The following is a 27,309-nucleotide window of genomic DNA, read 5'->3' as shown; positions in this document are numbered from 1 at the left end:
AGACTACAAAAAGAAAAAAACTAGCTTGGGTAATTGCAGAATTAATTAGATGTACTGTAAACGGTGTTAATGGCACATCAAGCGTAGATTCCACCAGCCATTTCTTTGGAGAAATAGAACATGACAATAGATTTGTTAGAACTTCATCACTTTGACTCTCTTGTGAGCCTGAGGAAATAACTGGGGCAAAATGCACACAGTATTTCAGGCAACTTTCTTCTGACCTGTTTGGATCGCTTCTACTTTCTGTCCAAAACTATTTTGACAGTCTGCAACCAGAGTATGTTCCTTTCATGTTCAAAGCTTCCCTTGTCAACCCAGAGATGAAGCACCACTGAATTAATCTTGGCAATATCACCTGGAGGTAATCTCATTAGGACCTCAGTTCATTTCGATAAAATATCAAACGCCAAAGAAGTGATTTAATGGAGAATTGCAACACTTTACTTGCCCGAATGCACTGTACTAGAATGGAAAAAAATTTACTTTTCTTTTTTTGTTTGCTGACCTAGCTTTATGTCATAGTAGTGCTGTACACTTAAGCATGGGCAACTACCAAATATTTAAGATCAAGTACATTTGCTATTACTTTTATGGGAATATAAAGAATTTTTGTCACTGGATAAGACCAGTAAGCCCATCATTTTTGTGCCAATCAAAAAAGAACTGCCCCTCCAAATATCACCTTCCAAAATTAGAGCCTTCACTGTGCAGGTTACAGCTCTTCAAAAGAACTGCCCATCCAAACACCACCTTCCAAGATTAGAGCCTTCACTGCAGGTTACAGCTCTTCAAATGCACATCCAAGCACAATTTCAATATAATGAAGGTTATGCCCGAGTCCCAGACCCCTGCTACTCTGGATGAAAATTATCTCCCTCAAATCACCTCTAACCCTTCAATGGATTATTCTGTCCATATTTCATGATTTTTTTGTAATTTATTATAGGTTCTTCATAATTTTAAACACCTCGATTGTCCTCAATCAGCCTCCTCGATATAAACAATTTCCTTAGCTTATTGTTAACTTTCTCAGAAATTAACTTTTCTAGTCCTGGCAACATCCTTATCAATCTCCTCTCCCACACATCACCATTAGTTAATGTGTTGACCAGAACTCTACAACATACTCCAGTTAGGTCTAGCTCATGTTGTATGCAATTCTACCATATCCTCCTTGTTCTTTATACTCTATGCCTTCGCTATTGAAGAAAATCATCTGATGGGCTTCTTTAACTTCATTATTAATCAGACTTTATAGATTTGTGGACATACACTCTGAGGTTCCTTTGCTCGGAAGTCCTGTTAACTCCAGTTAATCTCTTAACCTCATTTGATTGAAGATACAGTTGACAACAGGAAAGTCTCACTGACAGCACTATTTAAAACATTAGGAATATGAGCCAAGTCATATTTTCCCCTTGAGACTGCTCCATCATTCAAAAGGAAAAGATTGATTCAATTTTTGCTTCAATTCCAATGTTTCTGAAGAGAATCTAGCAGTGATTCTACATCTTGATACTTTCTGTTTGTAAAAGTCCACAAGTAATGTGGCAGATACAGAAGGGCATATTTAAAAAATATAACCAAGCATAATTTCCCCTACATGATTACCACAGCATCAAATAAGTGCTCAATGTGAGTGAGAGATTAGACATAAATCCATAACAAGTTCAGAATTTTCTTTTCCTCTGTGTTGAAGCTGACTTCTTTTCAACATTATTATTGGAATTATTCTTTGCCATGTCTAAAGTACATGATTTACTATGGGGTTATCCATTTTCTTTGAAATTAATTTAATGACCCATTTGTATGTAAACTCTCCTGTTATTTTTTCACCCATCACATGTAGTCCAATTTGTGCCCAGGAGGTGGAGGGGGGGGGAAAACGACTCCCTGAGGCGATAAATCTTGGCTGGGCTGCCCAGTAATATTTTTTGAAATCAGGTCATTTCAAACCCCCCCAATGTAGTCCTTTTTCATCTTTTCCATGGATAATCTAGCCACTTTACCATTCCACATGAAACTCCTGACACATTCATTGAGCTTTTTAAAAAAGCCTTGGTGGAACAAAATGCATAACGATTGAAAAAGATACTGGAGCCTCGGCATCAGCTTCATTCTGACACAGTTAACTCTGCCCACCAGTGTTATGGGTAGAGTCTTCCATCTAGCAAGGTCCTCCTCAATCTTCCAGAGTAAAGGGAGATAATTAAGTTTGTATAAATTGCACACATCTTTGTATACTTTTATCCCCAGATATTTAATGCCTTCTTGAGGCCATTTAAATTGACTCCTTTGTTGATATTGTCTATAATCCCCATTTGTCAAGGGCAGAATCTCACTTTTGTCCAGATTTACTTTATACCCTGAGACCTTCCCATAATCCTCCAGTGTGGTCTTCAGCCTGGCCAACGACCACTCCCTGCCCCCTACCCCACCTTGGGGTCTGTCAAATATAATAACATATCATCAATGAAAAGGTTGATTTGGCCCACCCTGAACCGCCTCTATGTCTGGATCCTGTAAAATGGGTTCCGCCAATGCTTCAATTGCCAGTATTAACAGTGCTGGACATGCTCAAAGGAAACACTGGAGCATGCCCATTTGTATCAAGTTTTGCTTGGGGTTTACAGTGAAGTGTCCTCACCCAATTAATGAATGTTTGACCCAATCCAATTTTTCCCAGTATATTGGACAAAAAGTCTCACTCCAATCTGTCAAAGGCCTTCTCCGCATCTAGAGCAGTGGCCATTCCTGGATCCACCCTTGACTGTGCCAGATTATATTAAGCAATCGAGCTATGTTGTTTGATGTCTCCTTTCTACAAATTAAGGTTGGTCTGGATGCATTAATTTTGGCAAATATTCTGCCAACCTATTGGTCAGTGCTTTTGCAATGATTTTATAATGTATTCAATAACAAAATGGATTTATACGAGGCCAGATTCAATGGGTCCTTGCCGTTTTTTGGAGTCACCGTGATGATTGGTGTTGAGAAAGACTCCGGGAGGGTATGTGTCTCCACTGCCTGATGCACCTTCATAAGAAAAGGCATTCAAAGATATTTGAACTCTTTATAAAATTCAGTGGGGACACCATCCTCCCTCGGTGATTGACCAGCCTGCAAAGAGCTCAGAGTCCATGCAATCTCCTCTTTAGAGAAGGTGGCATTCAGCCCTTCTCACTCTTCTTGATCCAAGTTTGGCAGTTTCAATAAAATCAAGAAATCATCCGTTTTGATAGGATCACCCCCGATTCACGTTTCCTTATAAAACTTGCCAAATGTTTATTTCTTTTGGTTTAAATATGAGATCTTGCCTGCTCCTGTTTGAATCGCATTGATTGTTCTTGAGGCCTCTTCCACCTTCACCTGCTAGAACAAGACTTTATGGTCCCTCTCCCCAGCTCATAATACTGCTGTCTAAAACCTAAAATAAACTTTCCTGCCTTATATGTCTGTTACGTATTATATTTGAGCTTTATATTCTCTAAAGTCCTGTATTTTTCCTATGCTTGCTTTTTGGTAATCCTTTTCCAGTGGAGCTATCTCCTGTTCTAAAGCATCAACCTCGTTAATGTGCCCTTTTTTTTAATGCTCTTGGTATAACCATTTATCTGCTCCCTTAAATAAGCCTTCAATGTGTCCCATATTAGGAAGTTATCCTCAGTAGAGGGACAGTTTGCCACACAGAAAATCCTATCTGAGCTCTAACAAAGCTACAAAATTCTGGTCTTCCCAACAGCAACATATTTAGGCACCATCTATACACCAAGGCCTGCTTATCTGACATTGTAATGGATAGAATCAAGGGTAAATGGTCAGTCAGTAGTCAAGCCATGTACTCAGACTCAATTATACTATACTCCAATTGGCCTGATGCCAGAAATAAATCAATTTTGGTGGAGGAATCATGTTGTCTCGAATAAAAGGAGTAATCCTTTTCTCAGAATCAGCCTTCTCCAGACATCTATGAGATTTAGCTTATTCATAAAGGCCTCCCTGCCCCTTGCTGCTTCTTGGCTGATTTTCTTCATGACCTCATCCAGATAAAAATTAAAATCCCCTCCAATCAAAATATTCTCCCACCCTTAGGATATTTTCAAGAATATATCCTGTATAATATTTTTGTCAAAGTTTGGGGCATAAATATTCATAAGAGTCCAGGTTTCTGAGTATATCTGACAATGCATCATCACAAATCTCCCCTCCGAATCAGCGACCACTTCCCTGACCATCATTGAATAGTCTTCTCTTTCAAGATAGCTACTCCCCTGGCTCTTGAATTGAAGGAGGACATTGCCACCTGGCCCACCCATTCCCTCTTTAACTTTAATTGCTCTTTCTTTGTAAGGTGGGTCTCCTGTAAAAACATTATATCTGCCTGCATCTTTTTTATATCTGCCAAGACCTTTTTCTATTAATCAACCAGTTTAACACATTTACATTAAAACTCGGACGACTCCATTTTATCTTTTCCCTTTCTTCTCATCCCCTGGTACCTAACCTCCATCCTGGTTCTCCTCCATAGGTCCTTGGTGTAGGCGACCATGCTCTGAACAAAAACTAAACAGATTAACAAAACTAACACCCACAATTCAGAATAAAATAAAAACACCCTAGAAGAACCCCTCCTCCTCTTTTCCCCCCTCCTAGCTTACCTTTACCAACCCCAGCACCAATAACCAAGCTACTGGCACCAATGCCCCCATCATTTTGAGGTGCCCAATGCACCCATCTACCACTTATACCTCTCTCCCTTTCTTTGAACTCCCTGTATTCATTCTTACTTAAAATATATATTCAGATTTAAACATTAACACTATGAAATAAAACATATCCTCCTTGTATTCATCGCAATTACTATATTTACACTCCATCTTTTCCTTGTTTCCCTCTTTCCCGCTTATTTACATTAAATCCTGAAGCGGTGGCTGGGTTCTTGAAAATTCCAGTGCCTCCCTTGGATTCTTAAAAAAAAATCAATGTACTGTATTGAAGGTGGGGTTACCTCCAAAAATGTCTCTGGCCTAGAACAGCTTAATACCCTTTACTCTGGATAATAAAATCTTGGACACTTGATGCCAGAAAGGAATCAAGTGTATCGAGGATTGTTACAAGCGAAAGCAGCTCATGTCATTTAAGCAGTTGAAGAACAAATACAATTTGTCTTATAGAACATGTTTCTGCTATCTGCACATAAGATCTTCCTTAAGGGAAAAATTGGGATCATCTATGACCAAGATGTAGTAACATGGAAATTCTAATTTGACAGGGGAATGTGTGTAAATTTATCTTTAAGATGGATTACATATTCCAAAGTGAGAGCTCGAAGCCGGGTTTACACAGGTCGAGTGAGAGATAGGAGTCAGACATGGGAACAACAATCAATGAAGAGTGGTGACAAGACTATGTCCGGACAGTGTGACTAGAGTCATCAACGCCAGATATAGGATGGTACAATGTAATTTCTTGCACCAGTTGTACCTCACACCACAAAAATTACACAAATCAAAGCCTGAAATTTCAGAAATGTGCTTTAGGTGTGGTGTGGAGGTTGGAACTTTGGCTGTGTACAAAGGTAAGATCTTTCTGGGAAGACCTAGGGGAAATTCTAAAAAAAAAATTACAAAAGTGGATTTTCAACAGGATCCAGAGGTGTACTTTCTAGGAGACATTGGGGACATGAGTTTTTGACTGTCCACATACCAAATTTTGTTCTTGAAGGTCACCTTGGCGGTCACTAGGAAATGTTTAGCAGTTTCGTGGAAGTCCAACTCCCAACTAAATATCACATGATGGAATGTGGAAATGCTGAGTTGCATTTCCCTGGAAGAAACAAGACACATTCATTCAGGTGTGTCAACCTTACTTGAAATATATTGGCACACATTATGATTTGTTTCCCCCCCCCCCCTTTTCAAAATAGGGGTACTATAACAATCCATCGGCATCAGGGAAATGAATGTGATCAAAGAAGTGGAACATGGCACAGGAGAGGTATTTCTGTTTCGTTTTGAGTTTCTTTACTTTCTTTTTAATTTAATTGACTGTACTTTCAGTTGCACAAGGGTTGGGGGATGGGGAGGTGGGGGGTTAAATACAGACTTTGTATGTAACACGAATATTAAAAAAGATTATATGGATTGTTTGAATTTTATGAGTCTATGAAAATTAAAATAAAATATTCAAAAATAAAACATTATTATTGGAATTCAGCATAAACTTCTCAAGGCTGCACAATAATTTTCTGTGCAACTTGTCCGGTCCTTAAATATTATTTGGTTACATGTTTGAATTATGATAGCCTTCTATTTAGTGAGGGAATTATTATTAAGAAAAGAATGGATTAACGACAAAGTTTCCCCTTGGCCAAGATTAAATCTAGATCACTAGATATAACATCTTGTTAAGTATCTTTTTTTTTTAATTTGAACAGAAATAATTAATATTTTCCATATAGTGGCAACAAAGAAGGAACTTGAAAACATAAGAGCAAAATTTTTGTTATTAAGTCAATGTATGTATATACTTTCAATGGGCATTGAATAGGTACAAATAATGTATGAGGGAGCATATCAATCATGAAAAATTAACATTACTATCATTTTCTACAGCTGTGCTTGTGATGCAATAATATTATCCTATCACTGTGTGTTCCATTTAAAAATCTGGTAAGGCAAATTGCCCCTTATGGTCATACTGACTCTGTAAAGTGACACAATACTGTCCTATCAGTGACTAATCTGAAGGGCCATTGTAGCTTCTGTTTGAGTAAATTACCATCATGCTTTTTTTTGATAATTTGAAAAGCGACTTTCATTCTTAGTTATCATGTCTAAGAATTTTCATCATCTTTCCTTTCTGGATCCTTTTTCCTGTTCTTCAGATTTTACAATGTATTTTTTAAACAATTGATAAAACCAGCCCGTGTAAAATTGACTAATATTCAAGATATGACATTACCTTTTTTTTAAAATTTAGACATACAGCACAGTAACAGGCCCTTTTGGCTCACAAACCCATGCCACCCAATTACACCCAATTGACCTACACCCCTGGTACGTTTTGAAGGGTGGGTGGAAACCAAAGCCCCCAGGGAAAACCCATGCAGATAAGCAAAGATCCAACAAACACTACAGACATTGTGGGATTTGAACCCTAGTCCCGATCACTGGCACTGTAACAGGGTTGCACAAACCGCTACGCCATCCGTGACACCCAAATACATATTTTAAATGGGAGCCCTGAGTGAAAATTCTGCTGTAAAATGGTATTAATGAAAAATTTAGCCCATTTATCCACTTTTTATTGTCCACTCTCTCAATGCAAGTTTGACCTGTTTTTCTTAAACTGATTAAAGACTTGTTAAAAATGGGCAAAGGGGTCAAGAAACTCATCAGTGAAATTTGAATTACGTGAAAGGATTCACAACAGAAAATCATTCAAAAGTATCCAGTTTTATAATTGTACTTAATAATTAATGGATGCGAAATATGAGCAAATCTGTCCAAAAACTTTGAGATTTAGTGGATAAAACACTAAAGTTGTCTGTTTCTTAGGCTGCAAGATTGGGTTTTTTTTGTATTAAATTATACAGGTAGCATTTCATATTGAAAGTTTATTATTTTATTTTCCCTTTTGTTAATTTAAGTAAAAATTGAATAGCAACGATTTAAAAAAAAAGATGACTGAGTAGATAAGGACATTCATGTAATTTTATCAATAATACCTGAGACAAGAATTAAGTATATACCATGACAGTCAAGTGTGTAGCGAGTATCTTCTCATGGATGAATTCAGAAGCTGAAAAAGCTGGACTAATGACTACATTCAAATCCTTTGAGCTATTACACCCTTTTTGGATTCTATACCTTCTAATAATAAGGTATGCTCTTCATGTGATAGCTGAAGTGACTTATTACTGTCAATACAGCTATGAAACAGGAATATGTAACAGTAAGAATTTCTCATCCATTGTGGTGCACAGTTGCTCAGCTATTTTTTGTTACTGACCTAGAGTTGCTACCTGGAGAACTCCCTCGCTTCTAGTTATCTTGTTGAGATATGAATTGCCTGTTTTGCTAGACTCCTGCATCCTGGTGCCCAGTGGTTCACTCTCAACACTGGCAACAACTCAGGCAGGAGGGTGAGGAGGTTCTGCTCTGCAATGTTAAGCTGAAATAATTCAACAAAAGTTATTTACTTCACCATTTGGTTCTTAACTTGTCCTAACATTTCTATTGAAGATGTTTGACTCTGAGGCTCTGTGCCAGATCAAGTGGTGATTTCATTAATACCATTATTCTCTCAGAGATGGTCAAGAAGCTACAAACTCTAGGCCTCTGTACCCAACTCTGCAACTGGATCCTTGACTTTCTCATCGGAAGACCACAGTCAGGTCAAATTGGAAACAACGTCTCCTCCTCACTGATCATCAACACAGGAGCACCCCAAGGATGTGTGCTTAGCCCACTACTCTACTTGTTATATACCCATGACTGTGTGGTCAGGCACAATTCCAATGCCATCTACAAGTTTGATGATGACACCACAGTTTTCAGCAGAATCACAAATGGCAATGAGGAAGCAAACAGGAGGGAGATCGATCAGCTCATTGAATAGTGTAACAACAACAACCTTGCGCTCAATATCAGCAAAACCAAGGAGATGATTGTGAACTTCAGGAGAAAGTCAGGGGGCCACGACCCAGTCCTCAAGGGCTCAGTAGTGGAGAGCGTCAAATTCTTGGGTATCAACGTCTCCAAGAATCTGTCCTGAAGCCTCCACATTGATGTAATCACAAAGGCGGCTCACCAGTGCTACACTTTGTGAGGTGTCTGAGGTATCACCAAAGACTCTCATAAACTTTTATAGATGTACTGTGGAGAGCATTTTGGCCGGTCACATCACTGTCTGGTAAGGAGGCGCCAACTCTCAGGACAAGAATAAACTCCAGAGGGTTGTTAACTCGGCCTGTGATATCACAGGCACCAGACATCACTCCATCAAGGGCATCTGCAGGAGGGAGTCTTAAAAAAGCAGCCTCTATCCTCAACAACCCACCACCCAGGCCATGCCCTCTTCAATCTGCTACCATTGGGAAAAGGTACAGGAGCCTAAAGACAAGCACTTAGTGGCACAAGGACAGCATCTTCCTGCTGCCATCAGATTCCTGAATGATCAATGAACCAAAGACACCACCTTACATTTTGTGCTCTATTATTGTTGTTTCTATTTTATTTTTTATAGTATCATCCTAAGATGGTTATAATATGTATATTTGCATTATGATGCTACTGCAAAACACTGAATTTCATGGTTTATTCATGTCAATAAATCCTGATTCTGATCCTAACCCTAATGTTCCCACTTGGTGTTCAGAGATTTGGCCTTCCTAGCCTGTCAGTAGGGCTGGGATTTAGGTCTGATCACTCATGAGCACAACTCCATAATCTATCTCAACTTTAATGTGTCACTACTTCCAATAAAAACAACCAGCAAGATCTCCATAATAATTGTCTCTCATAAATGGTGTAGTATAGATCTCCTGTCACACATCTCCAGAATCCTGGGTGTCATACTTACTTTCATTGCTGATTGGGTGAAACTTGCATGTCTTCACTATGATGGTGAGTATTTCTTCCAGGTGCTCCCTTTTTCTTTCACTTTCTAAAGATGTGCAGGCTGGTAGGTAAGTTGGCCGTTGTAAGTTTCCCTTTGTGGATGTGGGCAAGTAATGGTCTCTGGGGCAGTGCTGGTTTAATGTAGTAGCAGCAAATGTTGCATATGCTACGGACCCCGCGCTAAATGCTTGCTGACTTGCTCTATTACTTTATGTGCTGTGAACTTTGAATGACTGGGTGTTTAAACATTTTCGTTTCATCTTTGTGCAGTGGCTATGAGATGCCACACTCCCATCATCCGTGTTAATACCCCAGTTAAAGGTGATAATCGATTAAAATCGCTTACCTTAAGGTGAATAATCACAGTTATTAACACGGATGATGGGAGTGCGGTATCTCACAGCTGGTGCACAATTTGTCGATTCCCAACTTGTGAAAGAAATGGAGACTGAACAAAAGTGTTGGGGCACACTTCTAGATCGAATACTTTTGACATTTGGAATTGATACTTACATGTAAGTAATACTATCAGTATTATGGCTGTTTGGGTTGGGGAGGGATTTCTAGCGAAAATTATTATAACTTTTCATCAAGGATGTAATCACTGAATATATAGTGATCTGAGAAAGCTAGCATCATTTTGTTAAGAATAATTAAGCCTATTTCAAACTTGCCAGAGGACATACAGGGTCAGCGTCAGAAACTCTCATGGTGGGGGGGGGGGGTGTGGGGTGCCACCATCCCAATTCCCCCTCATTGCCAGCTGGCAAAATTTAGGGCCCCTTTATAATATATGCTCCAGGCCCCGCACTACTTTAATCTGGCCCAGCTCTGGGGAGCTGATGGGAATGTGGGAAGAATATAATGAGATTGTGTAGATGGATGACACAGATGAGTAGACCATCGGGTCCATTCCTAAGTTGTATGACTAATGAATATGTTATATTTATAGGGACTGAATTACATTGAAATAATAAATGCAGGGTCAATTATGTATACAAGTCATTGCATTCTAAGAGTGATGGAAAAACATTTAAATTACTGAGCCATCTGTCTTTGGAAGTTACTGGTGAAATTGTTGGGAGAAACACCTGCTCTCTTTTGAGAGGAGCAGCAAATATAACTTTTATCTGAATAATTAGAACAGGTAGATTGGTGAGCAACGATTCCATTTTTCACCACTGGGTAGTAACTTTCCATTAAAGTTAAAACCTCATCCAAGACAATCCCATTTTATTTTTTCCACATTCCCATCAACTACTCCAGATACCATTACTTACCCACCTACACAAAGGGCAGTTTACAATGGTCAATTAACCCCCCCCAGCCTGCACTTCTTTAGGAAGTGAAAGAAGACTGGAGCACCTGGAAGAAACACACCTCAGCCAAGGGTGGCTCATCAGAGTTCACAGATCCATTTCAGGCATGGTATTAAATGGTAAATGGAGCTTAATACTTCTTCTTAAGTTTAAGGTGCATTAATATTGGATAAGCCCTCTTTATATGAAAAGAGTAGGCCATTCGGCTGTTTGAGCCAGCCCCGCCATTCACTGTGATCATGGCTGATTATCCACGCTCAGTACCCTGGTTCCTGCCTTCTCCCCATATCCCTCAACTCCACTATCTTTGAGCTCTATCTAACACTGTCTTGAAAGCATCCAGAGAATTGGCCTCCACGCACTTCTGAGGCAAAACATTCCACAGATCCACAACTCCCTGGATGAAAAAGTTCTTCCTTAACTCTGTTTGAAATGGTTTAACCCTTATTTTTAAACTGTAGCCTCTGGCTCTGGACTCCACCTATATCAGGAACACGCCAATAACATGTCCAATCCCTTAATAATCTTATATGTTTCAATCAGATCCCCTCTCATCTTTCTAAATTCCAACTCAGTTGCTCCATCCTTTCAAAATATGACAATCCCGCCATCCCGGGAATTAACTTTGTGAACTTGCATTGTACTCGCTCAAAAGTAGCACACAATACTCCAGGTGTGTTCTCACCAGGGCTCTGTACAACTGCAGAAAGACCTCTTTGCTCCTATACTCAACTCCCTTTGTTATGAAGGCCAACATGCCATTAGCTTCCTTCTCTCCCTGCTGTGCTTACTTTCAGTGACTAATGAACAAGGACTCCTAGATATCATTGTACTTTTCCCAACTTGACACCATTCAGATAGTAATCTGCCTTCTTGTTCTTGCCACCAAAGTGGATATCCTCACATTTATCCACATCAAACTGCATCTGCCCACTCACCCAACCTGTCCAAGTCACCCTGCATTCTCATAACATCCTCCTCACATTTCACACTGCCACCCAGCTTTGTGTCATCTGCAAATTTGCTAATATTACTTTTAATCTCTTAATCTAAATTATTTATGTATATTGTAAATACCTGTGGTCCCAGCACCGATCCTTGCGGTATCCCACTAGTCACTGCCTGCCATTCTGAAAAGGACCCATTAATCCCTGCTCTTTGTTTTTTTTGTCTGCCAATTTTCTATCCATGTCAGTATCCTACCCTCAACACCGTGTGCTCTAATTTTGCCCACTAATTTCACTAATCTCCTTATCAAAGGGTTTCTGAAAGTCCAGATCCACTACATCCACTTGCTTTCTCTTGTCCATTTTCATAGTTACATCCTCAAAAATTACCAGAAGGTTAGTCGAGCATAATTTTCCCTTCATAAATCCATGCTGACACGGACCGATCCTGATTCTGCTATCTAAATGTGCCGCTATTTCATCTTTTATAATCGACTCCAGCATCTTCCCTACCACTAACGTCAGCTAACTGATGTAAGATTCCCTGTTTTCTCTCTCCCTCTTTTCTTAAAAAGTGGGATAACATTATCAACCCTTCAATCTGCAGGAACTGATCCCGAATCTATAGAACATTGGAAAATGATTACCAATGATTTCATGATTTCTAGAGCCACCTCTTTAAGTACCCTGGGATGTAGACCATCAGGCCCTGGGGATTTATCAGCCTTCAGTCCCATCAGTCTACCTAACACCATTTTCCACCTAATGTGTGAATTTCCTTCAGTTCTTCTGTTACTCCAGGTCCTCTGCCCACTATTACATCTGGGAGATTCTAGTAAAGACAGATCCAAAATACCTGTTTAACTTGATCCCCATAATAATTTCTGTCTTCAAGAGCCAACTTTGATCTTGCTTACCCTCAAACCTTATCTTTTCTTCCCTTATTTCCTTTTTAGTTATCTTCAGTTGCCCTTTAAACATTTCCCAATCCTCTGGCTTCCCACTCTTCTTTGTTATAATTCTTCTCTTTTATTTTTCCACTGTCCTTGACTTCCCTCATCAGCCACGGTTTCCCCTTAGAATGTTTCTTCCTCTTTGGGATGACCTGATCCTGCACCTTCTGTATTATTCCCAGAGATACCTGCCATTGTTGTTCCTCTGTCATCCCTGCGAGGGTATCGTTCCTGTCAACTTCGGCCAGCTCTTCCCTCATGGCTCCATAGTCCCCTTCGTTCAACTGTAATATTGACACTTCCAATTTTTCATTCCCCCTCTCAAATTGTACATTAAAATTGATCATATTATGGTCACTACCTCCTAATGGCTTCTTTAGCTCGAGCTCCCGTATCAAATTTAGTTCATTATACAACACTAAATCTCGTAGGCTCTTGTACAAGCTACTCTAAGAATCCATCTTGGAGGAATTCCATAAACTCCTTTTCTTGGGGTCCAGTACCAACCTGATTTTCCCAGTCTATCTGCATGTTGAAATCCCCCATAATAACCAAAGCATCAGAAAAGAGGTGGAAAATCTCGTGAAATGGTGCAAGAATAACAAGCTGAGTCTCAATGTGGACAAGACAAAAGAGATGATCATGGACTTCAGGAGAACCAGGAACAACCCCCCTCCATTACACTGTTGTAGAGAGAGTGGAGAGTACCAAGTTCCTTGGAGTTCTCTTAACTAGTGACACTCAACATCTCCTCACTTGTCAGGAAGTCACAACAGTGATTGCACTTCCTGAGAAGACTGAAACGGGCAAGGCTACCGTCCACTATTATGTCAACCTTCCACAGGAGCTCTATCAGAAATGTCCTGGCTGGCTGCATCACAGTGTGGTACAGTGGATGTGAGGTCAATTCTCAGGACCATAAGTGGCAGAGAGGATCGCTGGAGTCTCCCCCTCCCCCCCACCCCCATCAACGTGATCTACGGGATCATTGTCTGAAGAGGGCACAAAAGATCACTGAGCACCCCCTCCACCCTGCACACAGAACCACTAAGCTGAAGTATAACTTCATCCCATGGGCATTGAGAATGCTGAACAAGCAAAGCAACTGTTCACGCTAACCATCTGAGACTCTTATTTGGACAAAACAATATTTTTTTTATTTTTATAGATATAATACTTGTCCTGCATATGTATCATAGAACATATGCAGTTAAGAGGCCATTGAGAAATGCAGAGGGATCTTGGAAGTTATGATACAGAGTTCCTTGAAGGTGGATTCCATGTAGACAGGGTGGTTAAGAAGGCATATGGTATGCTGGCCTTCATAAATCATAGTATAGGAGCTGGAAAGTGATGCTGCAACTGTTTAAGGCATTGGTGAGGCCACGTTTGGAGTATTGTGTTCAGTTCTGGTCTCCAAATTATAGGAATGATATAGATAAGGTGGAGAGGATGCAGAGATTTACAAAAAGTTGCCTGGCTTACAACATCTAGAGTACATAGAAAGATTAAGGAGACTGGGATGTTATGGTTGAGAGGGAATTTTAATAGAGGTATTTAAAATTATGAAGGGAATAGATAGACAAGATGTGAGTAGACTCTTTCCCCTGAGGGCAGGGGAGGTTGGAACAATAGGGCATAAGTTAAGGGTAAGGGAGCAAAACTTTAGGAGAAATGTTAGAGGATGCTTCTTCACTAAGAGAGTGGTGGCAGAATGGAATGGTCTTCCAGAGAAGATAGTTGCGGCAGGGTCCTTTCTTTCGTTTAAGAGAAGTTTGGATATGTACATGGATATGAAGGGGTTGGAGGGTTATGGGCGGAGAGTGGGAAATGTTCAAGTGAACCGGCGTGGATTTGAAGGGCCGATATGGCCTGTTTCCGCACAGTAAACTGTTATATGGTTATATTATTTGTCTGTATGTGTTATATCTGGTTGTGAATCTGCATGTTTTTGCACCGAGGACCCAGAGAACGCTGTTTCAGTGGGCTGTACTCATACAATCAGATGACAATAAATTTGACTTGACTTGAGGTAGCTCACTCTGTTCTTCTTGGGCACCGGAATGATTGATGCCCTTTTGAAGCAGACGGGAACCTCCGACTGCAGCAGCGAAAGATTGAAAATGCCTGTGAACACTCCAGTTAGACGGTTGCCATAGATTTTCAGTACCCTGCTAGGCACGCTGTCAGGGCCTGATGCCTTGCAAGTGTTCACCCTCTTGAATGATGTTCTGACATTGGCCTCAGAGACAGATATGATAGGGTCCTCAGCTTTTACAGGGATTGTTGAGGGCACTATTGAGTTCGCCTTCTCAAAGCAAGCATAGAAGGTGTTCGGCTCATGAGATAATGAAGCATCACAGCCATCTATGGTGTTTGTCCTTGCTTTGTAGGATGTAATGGCCTACAATCCCCACCATAGCTGGCATGTATCTGTCTCTAACTTCCTCCAGAATTGATTCTTTGTTGCTGAGATAGCCTTCACTAGATCATTCCTGGACCTTTCGCAGAGATCTAGATCACCAGCTTTAAACAGCCCTGTCCTCGCCTTCAGCAGGTTGCAAATCTTTTGATTCAATGAAGGCTTCTGAGTGAGAAACTCCCAGTATGTGCAGGTGGGTATTGATCAAGTCGGTGACACCTGTTTGCATAGTCATTCATGTCTAAGGATGTCCTTTAATATGCTCTAGTCCACTGATTCAGAGCAATCCTCTACCTCCTTCAACCATGCTTTCACTGTCTTAACCACTGGTGCTACACTCCTCACTCATATTGACTTTGCTTAATCCTGTTAATATTTTCTAAGTGTCCTGTTATTGCATCTTTCCATCACATCACCACCCAAACTTAACGTGTAGTAAAACCTCTCTTATCCAACACCTATGGGGTTTGGTAGATGCCATACAAGTTTTTTTCTGGTTGCTTGAGACTTAATTTTACAATGCCTAACTTAATACACCTGTATTAAGAATAAATAGTTTAAAAGGCAAAAAAAATTACACTGTACTTACACTGAACAAACTTCACTTGCAACAATATATAAAAATTTTCAGTCACATTCTTTAAAAATGTTTCACCGTTGCTGCATCTGCAGGTTCTCCCCCTCTTCAGAGCTGCCCTAAAGACAAATAATAGCATTATAGATAAGTAACCTCCCTCTCCCCCAAATTTACAGATAAAGCCTCTGACTGGGGTGACTTATGTGAAGCAGGGATAAGGAGACGCTATAAGTGAGAAGCCCCAATAACGAGTGGCACCAACCAGTTCTTATCCTGGGCGACACAATTGTTGTTTCACCCAACTTTATTCAAACAGCTGATATGAGCAAAGTACGACCAAGGCACTCTGCTGGCTGAATATTTGGTCCCACCTTGTCCAAATGTTTATGTGTTACTTGAATGAATATTTACTTTTACAATTTTAAACTTACATATTTTAACTTATTATTTTATTTGTAATATTTTATTTTTAAATTATTTTCCTTGTTTTTTTTTGCTGGTTGCTTCAGGCTGCCCTTTGAATTCTGATACCAGGAGTTTTTCTGTACTTTGAAAACTAGGCAGAAACAAAAAAACTTTCATTCTATCCATTGAAGCTTGTTTGTAACATAATAAGATGGGATAGTGCTCTTCCTCGTTCTACTAGCTTGAGCTCATAGCATCTCATTTCCATGGAGCTGTACCAGTAACAATGCCAACACTAAGTGGATCTGTGATCATCCAATGACACTGTGAAACACATTTTATCGATTTGGTGTACAGGGAGATGCCTCATCAACTCTCATCTGCCGCAGCTGGAAACTCTCATCACAAAGTGTAACTTTGTCATTATGATGTGGGGCCGCTTTGTTACCAAGGTGGAATTAAACAAAACCAGGATCTAACCTTCTTAATCTTAGTGATAATTTTCCATGGAAATTCCTGTTTTTGATACAAAGAAAATTGTTTGCAGAAATTACAGTTTATTCACAAAGGCACTTCTGAATAATATCTTTAAGACATGTCCTTTCTGGAAGAATTTCTTACAATGCCTCTCCCTTGGATAATATATAGTACTTGTGGTTCAATACAAGCTGCCAATGCAATATTTTCATGTGGAGAGTTTTGTAATGGGCTGTGTACACCACTTTTTGCAGTGCTTTCTGCTCAAAGGTATTGGTGCCCCCGGACCAGACCGTGATGCAGCTGGTCAGCACACTTTCCACTACACATTTGTAGAAGTTTGCCAAGGTTTCCAATGTCTTACTGAACTTCCACAAACTCTTGAGGAAGTAGAGGCGCTGATGTACTTTCTTCATGATGACATTAGTACGTTGGCTTCAAGAAAGGTCCTCTGAGATAGTGACTCCTAGGAAGTTAACTTTGCTCACCCTCTCCACCTTTGATTCCCCCATTGATCACTAGGCTGTTGTAATGGATAAATATTGGGAGGAATTTGGTAAGATTAGTGGGTTACATACATACACATTTTAAAACAGATCTTATTTGAAAGACTGAAGAATTCATATTTAGTAACATTGCAGGATCTCTGAAGAATGTGATATATATTTCACATGTAGGTGCTAATTGAAATGAGGTCATGAAATGAAAAGACCATTGCTTTGGAGGAGACAAACTGGCTACAAGTACCTTTCTGCAAAGTGCTCACAGAAAGGTCAACCTGGGTTTTGTTTATCCAAGACAACAGCTTGACCAAGGAGAAGAACTCCTGTTGTTTGATGAAGAAGGTGGGGGATTTTGCAAGTGAGAGAGTCACATAGGTTTTCTGGCAGTTGGAGAGAGAGAGGGACAAGTTAACCCTCAAAGTATCTTGAGGAGGCAAAATTCCTCCACTCACACCATCACTAGAACAGTTATCCAATCACCCATGCTGTTCTTACTCATGCATTTCACAATATTTCCAAGGATAAAAGGTTGTAACATCAAGAAACACATCAGGTTAATGCTTAAACTGAAAAGATGAGAATTTGATCAGATAAATGACTTCAAGAAGATAAAGAATTCTGATAATGGATTGGCAGTTGGGACGATGGCAAAAAATTAAGATACTTACAAAGGATTCAGCAAGAAGAGGTGATAAGCATGCTCCTCGTACAAAAGGGCATTAACTCATGATATTGATTATGCTTAAATAATTGTTCACAGGGATATTTAACAAAAAAGTTAGGCAGACACATGAGGAGTTGTGCGGAAACTAGGTATAGCTGTGAAAAATATGGAGTAATGGCTAAATTGTTGAGTGAAATATTGAAATGTATTTGAATAACAAAAAAGGGAAGGTTGGAGTTAGGTGTAGACAGAATTGTCAATATGACATGCAAGCCAAAAAAAACAACCAGTAAAAGTCTTAATCATATGAAATTTTAAACAGCGCCTTATGTTAAATATACGAATTGCCTCACAATGTTTGTTAGGTATGGTTTCTGTGTATCTGGAGTCATGTGACTGCAGAAATGAAAAGTGTTCGATGGTAAAAGAAAATTGACACATGAAGTAGGAAATATAAAAGACAATAGGCACCTGATGTTAAGAGTGGTGAAACAGAGAGAAGAAGGATAATGTTGGAAAATATGATTCACAGTGAACTGTAGAATATATTCTATTTTCAGGAACATATAATCTAACATCGTTATCTTTTGAATGTATTTTCCATTTTAAAGAAAAATTCTCCCAGAGGACAGTGTGAACAAAATAAGCATTATAAACTGAGTAGAAGTATGATTGATGAGAACATGAGTTTTAAAAGAGACCCAGTACCACACCATTTAAAATAAACCCTTCACTTGACTCAGTTGAGGTTTTTACACTTCAGCAAAAATACTTGTTCAAAGCCCAAAACCTTATTAATTAATAAGGGGATCTGTAGTAGGAAAGTTTTGATCCATATGCAAGACACAATTGGTGAATTGAAACAGTTCTACCATTGTTGACCACATATCAGGAAATGTTGATCCTGAATACAGGATTGGAAATCAAGAACATGGTTGGGTCATGCCAGTTTAACAATTCTGCTCTCAAGGTCACCAAGACCAAGCAGCTTATTTGTGGATATGAGGAAGGGGCAGCCAAGGGACCATTCACCTGTCCACATTGAAGAGACTGAGGTGGAGACGGTTAGTATCTTCAAGTTCCCAGGAGCCCACATATTAGAGTCAGCACATCATGGCAACTAAAGGCATCCTGACACCTCTACTTTCTAAAAAGGCTAAGTATATTTGGCATGTTATTAAATAATTAATTAAACTTCAGATGTACTGTAGAAAGTACACTGACTGGCTCCATCATTAGTGATCATTAGTCCCAAAGAGTTTCCCTACTGATTCCTGAGCTACCTAAGCACCTTCATTGCCCAGGACAAGATTCAATATTTCTCTTTTCCTCGTAGGACTGGGGAAAATTCTCCCTGACACACTACACAAAGATCACACCATCCAATTCCCTAATTCTTTAATATCCCCGGTCAATATTGAAGATGACCACATTAGTGGTCATTCAATTGCCCAGGATTGCAGAAGGCTGCTAAAGGTGGTAAACATAGCCAGGTCTATCACAGGCTCTGGCCTCTCATTTATTGCAGACATCTATGAGAGGTGCTCCCTCAAGAAGGTAGCCAACATAATAAAAAGACCCCCATCATCTTGGTCACAACCTCTTCCTGCTGCTACCTTCAGGAGATAGTAGAAAAGCCTGAAAAACAGCACCTCTAAATTCAAGAACATTTTTTTAAATAATAGCTATCAGGCTTTTGAACCTCCCTTTATTACCTGAATTGCAAGCTACTTTGGCTTCACAAAAAGACCTCTTGAAGAGTTGAAATGCCACTTTCTTCCAGCATTATTGTAATGGTGACTATTTATTATCTTTATTTTATATTTATAATCTCTTTCTGTCTGGTAATTTAATGTGTCATTTGAGTTGTTTTGTATGAAACATACCTGTTTGACTGCAGCATGTAAGAATTTCAGTGGAGATGTATATTGTATTCATATATATGACATTAAATTCATTACCATTATGGTACCTTTGTCACTGAAGATGCAGGGAAAAAAAATCATGCAATGTAGTGTGGGTGGAAATCAGGAACCAAAAAAGACTCGTCACTTAAATGGGTAGATACTAGAGGCCATCATCTCCTGGAGATAGAGGATCAAATATGCAGAGATATAGCTGATGTCTGTTTAAAAAAAACAAAAGCAAAACTTATTATAGGTAGTTTCAACTTCCCCAATATTGACCGGGGATATTAAAGAATTAGGGAATTGGATGGTGTGATCTTTGTGTAGTGTGTCAGGGAGAATTTTCCCCAGTCCTACGAGGAAAGGGGAAATATTGAATCTTGTCCTGGGCAATGAAGGTGCTTAGGTAGCTCAGGAATCAGTAGGGAAACTCTTTGGGACTAGTGATCACAATCTATTAGTTTTGACAGTGATTGGAAAAAAACACTGTCCTCAAGCAAGAATGCTAAATTGGGGGAAGGCTAATTTTGGTATGTTTCGGCAGGAGTCAGCAGTAGGTGATTGGAAGCAAATATTAGAGAGTCATACCCGTATTGTCAAATGGGTGGCATTTTAGAATGTGATAAGAAAGGTCCAGGGTGAACATGTTCCCAGTAGGACAGGAATGATAAGGTAAAGGAATGTAGCAGTATTGTGAGGAGGGAGATAAAGAGGGCTATAAGAAGTTTTGAAAAGCCAAAAATATTTTATGAGTATATTATGACCAAAAGGGTCACTAGGGAAAGAATAGATCCCCATAAATATCAGGAGATAGGTATCTGTGTTGAGTCAGCGAAGATGGGAAGATTTTAAAGTAACATTTTGTGAATGTATATACGGTGGAGCAGAATAGGAACATGGTAGAGGTAACTAAAGATAACTTCAGACATCGGCAATGAAGGTGTGTTAGCAGTCTTAGATCATAACAAGGTAGATAAATCTTTGATTCCAGACTAGATGCATCCCAGAACATTGTGGAAAGGCAGAAAGGAAATTGTTAGCGGCTTGACAGACAATTTAACTTATTGCTGAGGAGAAGTCCTGGAGGACTAGAGGATAATTTGGGTATCGCACGGGCCTATTAGTCTGTGGCAGTTCTTGGGAAACTGCTGGTGAGGATTCTGAGAGATAGAAGCTCTCAACGTTTGGATGGCCAGAGGAAGGTCAAGGAGAACCAGCATGGATTTGTGTGGGGGAAATCATGTATCATGATCTTGATAGTATTTTAGGAAGAGGCGACAAAGATGAGGGCAAGACTGGGAGAGTTACCAGAGTAGTTCCTCAGGGTTTAGTTATGGGACCCTTGCTTTTTGAAATACACTTAAATGATTGGACATGGATATTTATGGCAAGGTGAGTTGGTTTGTTGATGGCACGTAAATATGTTACCTGGGTTTGCAATGCGATCTAGCTCAGGTGGGAAATTTGGCTAAGGAATAGCAGAGGCACTTCACCTTGAAGAAGTGTGAGGTGCAGCATTTGGATAATTGACCAGGGAAGGATTTTCGCTGTTCGCGGCAGTGCACTAAAGAGTGTTACGGAGCAGAGGGATTGTGAGCTGCAAATATGTAGCTCTTTAAAACTGGCAGCACAGGTAGACAGAGAGCATTTGGGGGGGTGGGGCTTGTTCCTTCATTGGGCAGGCATTAAATACAAGTGCTGGGAGATCATGTTGAATTTATACAAGATGTTGGTGAGACCACACTTGGAATATTTTTTGCAGTCTTGGTCACCTAGCTATAGGAAAGGGTGCAGAAAAGGTTTGTAAATTTGCTGCTAAGATTAGAGAGGTTGAGTTAGCATGAGAGACTGGAAAAAAACTATGCTTGTTTTTCTTTTAGGATAGGTTGAGAGGGAATCTTACTGACATCGATAAAATTATGAGAGGCACAGATGAGGTGAAGAGTGGCAGTTTGCTTCTGAAAGTGGGAGAATCTAAGACAAGAGGGCATAATTATCAAGTGATGGAGTGGGATTTAGAAGGCATTTGAGGGGACGGTTCTTCCTTCAGATGGTGGGGGGCATAGGGAGTGAGCTACCCACCATGTAAGAAACATAACGTTTTTATGTTTCATAAGGTGAAAAGAAAACTAGGCTTTTATTTTAAGTGCTGTGGGGGGAGGGGGATGCTGTAGGGCCCCATTTGAGAATGGCTGCTGTATGGGTTTAGAAACCTTAAATGAGATTTGGTCCAAATTGGGAGAGGGAATTGGCACACGGTGGTTTAATTAACAGAGACGGCACTCCTCTTAAAAGGAGCAGCAGTTCTCAAGATCATCAGCATTAAATATGTGTGATTTGTCTCTGAAATAAGTTCAAGCCCGCACACAATCAATGGTCACAGGGCTTGGAGCTGAAATTATAAAAATGCAACCTCCAAATTGTAGCCGGGTATCATCAGGTGACCAGTGAGAATTTGAATAAACTCCTCCTGTACCCACACTTTTTCCATTGTTAGTCTGAGTAACTTTAAGGAAGATAAATGTAAAATAAATTTATTAATCTAGATGGATGGCACAGCTTTTGGATGCATGTGTGTTGAATTATGCATCTAACATTTACAGTTAATCAATAACCATTTGTTAATGAAAAAGTACTATAACCTCAGAGGTATTGGCCTTTGCCACAGGATCTAGATTATGCTATGAATGTTTGATATAAGATTAACTGGAGATTATAGAGCTCTGCAGAAGGTAGTCATAAATACTTGGGTACCAACAAATTGATTTGTTTTCCTTTTTAAATCTTTTGTATAAACTCATTCTTGGATTTCCGAGACCTTTTGTGATTAGTGTCATGCATCAGAGTGCTGGAGAAACTCGTCAGATCACACAGCGTTCATAGAAGTAGTCGAGTGTGGATTAGCAGAGCCCTTTCTCGGGAGTTCCTCCCGCAATGTTGTGCACCACATTCAAACCCAGCATCTGCAGGTTTTCTTGGTGACCTCTTTTCCCAGCATTTACTGCCTACATTTTATTGCTCAAATTCCTTCTGAAAATTTCGAATCATAAACTGAGAGTCCAGGTTAAATTTAGAATATTTGTACAGTGCTTCAAGAAACAATCTCTTGATCCCTTGGTCAACTGAAAACCAAGTGTTCCATGAGACTGCTTTTGATTTTCCAGCGAAGGGCACTGATTAAATGTTGCCATCTGGCAGGTGGGGCTCACTTTTCAGTTGTGCTCTATCCCACTACAGACTAACAAAAAGTCCACAGTGACACCTTTTAAATAATTGGAGTCAACACAGGAATTGTAATTTCCAAACAAGAAAGAAAGAGCATTTCTCTCGTGTTTTTTTTTTGAAAACTCAGAGATGCCGTATCAATGCAAGATTATATTCAAAAAACTAATGACTGAGAACATTACAAAAAGATGCTACTATTTCAGGAAGAACTCAGCTGTGCTTTTTCCCCTTGGGTTGAAGTACTAAGATCCATATTACTTATAACTAAGAGGAATCTAATTGAATTTTAAAAAAATCTGAGATCCAGGAGTGCATGAATAACTTAGAATGACTTGAGCCATGCAGTTTTGAGATGATTGAAGATGCATGATTGACACTGAATCAAAAAGTACAGGCAGCAGTGAATATTCACTCTAATTTAATACTAATAATGGACTGAGCATGCAGAATTATGCCAGTTAATCCCGTTTTGTGCTCAGTACACCATGACAGGATCTCACTTCCAACTTGTGGGGATTGCGGCTTGTGGGAATACAGGTGCAGTAGAAGTGACTTGCATGCGTTCATCATCTGTTCCACAAGGTTTCCAATCCCAGGATGTAACTACTTTCAGTATGTGATTAAATTAAATTCAACTTTATTGTCATTGAGCCAAGTAAAATACGAACCCAATAAGATACAAATTAGCATTTAACCAGAAGTTTAAAAAGTGTTATATACAAATAACTATGTGAGAATAAAAACAAGTGCATACAGCAAGCAAACAATTATAAAAGTACTGACAGTACAATGTGAGTGCAGTACCACTCAATGCTGTGATTTACGGTTCTGCACGGTCACAGCCTTGGGCAAAAAAAGCTCTTTGAGCCTGCTGGTTCAGATGGGAGAAGAGTAAAAATCCATGGTTTGGGTATGATGCATCCTTGATGATGCTCTTCACCCTGCCCAGACAACATTGCTGATAGATATTCTCGAAGGTGGGCAATTGAATATCGATAATCTGTTGGGCAGTTTTCACCACCCATTGACGTGCTTTCTGGTCTGATACAAGACAATTGCCACACCACAGGGGAAGTATGCTCTCAATGGTACAACAGTAAAAATCCATCATTATCCTGGGACAGAGGTGAGCTTTCTTCATGCTCCACAGAAAATAAATGATCCTTCCTATCATCCCCTCCAATCAGGCTATCTGCAAACTTGATTATGGAATTAGAACTATATACAATAATGGAGTCATAGGTGAAAAGGGAATACAGGAGAGGACTCTGCACACAGCCCTGGGCCACACCGGTTTTCAAGGTGAGAATGGTAGAGAAGAGATTGCCTAACTTAACAGATTGAGGTCTGTTAGTCAGAAAGTCCAAGGTCCAATTGCAGAGGGATGAGCTGATAACAAACTGGCAAAGTTTGGTCATCAGTTTGGAGGGAATCATAGTATTGAATTACGAACTAAAGTCAATGAACAGCATTCTGACATAAGAGTTGGAGCTGTCCAAGTGGGTGAAGTGCTGTGGAAATGGCATGCTCAGTTGACCTATTGGTAAATAGGAAAATTGATGAGAGTCCATGGTGATAGGCAAACAGAGCTTCAAATGTGATAGAACCAGTCTCTCAAAGCACTTTGCAATGATGGTGGCTGAGTGGAACTGGACAGAAGTCGTTCAGACTCGTGGCGGTGGGATGCTTCGGCACTGGCACAATGGTGGCAATCTTGAAACTCATGTGAACAACAGCCTGGACCAGGGACAGATTGAAAATGTCCATGAAAACTTCGGTCAACTGTTCTGCACAGACAGACTATAAGCCAGGTATACCATCCGGACCAGCTGCCTTCCGTACATTCACCCTACACAGGGTGGCCCAAATGTCAGAGATGGAAAATGAGAGGCAATTCATCAGATGGAAGACCCACTTTGAAGATGACCTCCTTGTTCTTTCGATCAAAGTGAGCATAGGAATAACTAGGCTCCTCAGATAGGGAGGCACAGCTGGAAGGGGGCACAGTACAGACTGTAGGTCATGCCACATGTGCTGGGTGTCCGAGGAGTTGAAATGCTCTTCGATCTTTTATATGCATGTTTAGCCCACCTTAGGTAGGGTCTGGCTGAACCATGAGTCTCCCAGTCTCCAGATCTGAAGGCTAAATCTCTGTCTTTGAGCAGAAGGCGAATCTCGTGGTTTCTGATTAGCAAATATTTTTATTTGTTTTTGTGACATCACTCCATCCACTCACTTGTTTATATACTCGAGGTCAGAGAAGCTATATAAATCTATATCAATCTGAGAGTCTGTGGTAGCATGGGCAGTAAACACATTCCAATTTGTCTGTTTAAAATACTGCTGCAGAACAAATTTAGCACCCTCAAGCCAGATCTTAATTGTCTTCATAGTGACTGGGCTATCCTTGGGAAACAGAAACAATGAGAGATGGTCAGACTGTCCCAGGTGAGGGAAGGTAGTAGCTTGTATCCATCAGCCACATCTGTAGAAACCTGATCTAAAGTTTTATTTCCCCTCACAAATGATACATTTTGGTAAAATCTTGGAAGCATGGCACGTAGATTGCCATGATTAAAGTCCCGAACTCCAATAAAGGCTCCATCTGAACGCAATGTCTGTAGCTTGCTGATACCAGCCCCGAGATCTTTCATGACTACTTCAGCATTTGCGTCTGGTGGTACATAAACTGCAACAGCAATGATACATGTAAACTCTCGTGATCGATTAACAAGGTCTACACCTACTAATTAGGTATTCCAAGTCCACAGAGGACTAAGTATCAGCAATGGTAGTTAGTGTACCCTGATCGATTCACATAGATGGATGCAAAAAACCACCCCCTCTACTTTTACCCGTTGCTTCAGCCACTCTGTCAGCCCTGCAGACCGGGTGCTCTTCCAATTCCACCATGTTGTTAGGTATAGCATTGTTAAGCCACAACATAGATCAGTATGATCTGGCTATTCATGGTCAGGTGCAGGAACAGACATACGTGGTGGGTATTTCAAGGTGCCTTATGATTGATAATAGATCTTCAGAGATTGCCACAAAATAAAAGCAATTACTTAAGAAAAACATAATTCATTTCTATAAATGGCACAAACAAACCTTACAATTTGTATTCACTGAAGGTGTTGCACAGTTAGGTGAGCAACGTCCTCTAATCCAGAATCAAACAGCAGAATTCAAATCCTTACCTCTGATTACTTTAACGAACTTTTGAAATCGACGTATCTGCTGATTCTTCCACTAATGCCAAAGCTAAAGCTTTTTCAATATTCTTTTACATCTGCATGGCAACTTCAGCCCAAAGTCAGGATTATCTTTCTGTCAGTCAGAAATGGACTACAAGGTAATACAACATCTTCCTGTCCAATTGGTTCATTGTGCAGGAGGATTAAAGTATTAAAATATACTCATTCCTTGATCTACAACTGTTTGTATTTTACCAGTGGCCAAAAGGTGAACAATACCCCAGCACTCAAACATGTAGTGTATTCAAAAAGTTAAAGCCATGTATGTGCATGTCATTGGACTCATTACATTCTTAGCCATCAAAGAGGCTCTAAAGAGTGAAAAATAAGAGGATCAATTCAACAGATCTATATCAATGGAAATTATAGGTAATGGTAGATTCAGCATCACTCCTCGAGAAACCTAATTAATATTGTCTCCTCAGCCAGTATGACTCTCCCTCCTACTGCCTGCTACTTGTTTCTCTTTATGTTTCTTAGATATTTCCAGAGTTAATTTTATGAAACTGCTGGGAGATTTCTTATCTGCTGGGGGCACATTTGGGAAATCAAGAGTCTACGACTCATTATTTATTCATTCTCAACAAGTGTAGGAAATCCAGAATTTCCTTTTTTATGGAAGTGAAAATTAATTAACAGTGTTAGAATCAATCAGATCGTTCCCACCTGCATAGAAATGATCCTTGTATCTCTATACTAAATCATATTGTTCTGTGATTCTATTTATGAAGGCATAGTACAATTGACACAGGAGTGTTATATTTTGTAATAGTTCTGTAACAATGCAACAATGACAAACAATACAGAGCAGGAGTTTGAAAACTCTACTTGTAAATTAAGTTTTCTTACTTGCAAATAATCCACCACTCTTTCTGATGTATATCTATTTGGCGTTTACAAAAAGTGGAGTTGGTGAAGCTGGTCAACAAAGATTTTGTTTCCTGAACACTTTTGGGCGTATTTTATGGATTTTGAGCTGCTTATCACAAAAATCACAGTAGAATTTTACTGTTGAGTATAATTTTTT

The 27,309-nt window shown here is 39.7% G+C and overlaps 1 long non-coding RNA gene across 2 annotated transcripts in view; it reads right to left on the bottom strand.

Moving 5' to 3' along the window:
• LOC138760100 (uncharacterized) overlaps nucleotides 1-27,309 on the bottom strand; it is a 64,952-nt gene that overhangs the window by 29,939 nt on the left and 7,704 nt on the right. Inside the window, exon 2 of one of the 2 annotated variants that reach the window (XR_011355404.1) lies at nucleotides 15,857-15,963. The exons of the other annotated variant lie outside the window; for it this stretch is intronic. This is a non-coding gene — a long non-coding RNA (uncharacterized lncRNA). The remainder of the gene's footprint in view (nucleotides 1-15,856; nucleotides 15,964-27,309) is intronic. 2 annotated transcript variants of the gene reach the window in all.

This window comes from Narcine bancroftii, chromosome 4 (genome assembly GCF_036971445.1).
Source record: "Narcine bancroftii isolate sNarBan1 chromosome 4, sNarBan1.hap1, whole genome shotgun sequence".
Classification (NCBI taxonomy): domain Eukaryota; kingdom Metazoa; phylum Chordata; class Chondrichthyes; order Torpediniformes; family Narcinidae; genus Narcine; species Narcine bancroftii.
This window is presented reverse-complemented; position numbering and strand designations above follow the sequence as displayed.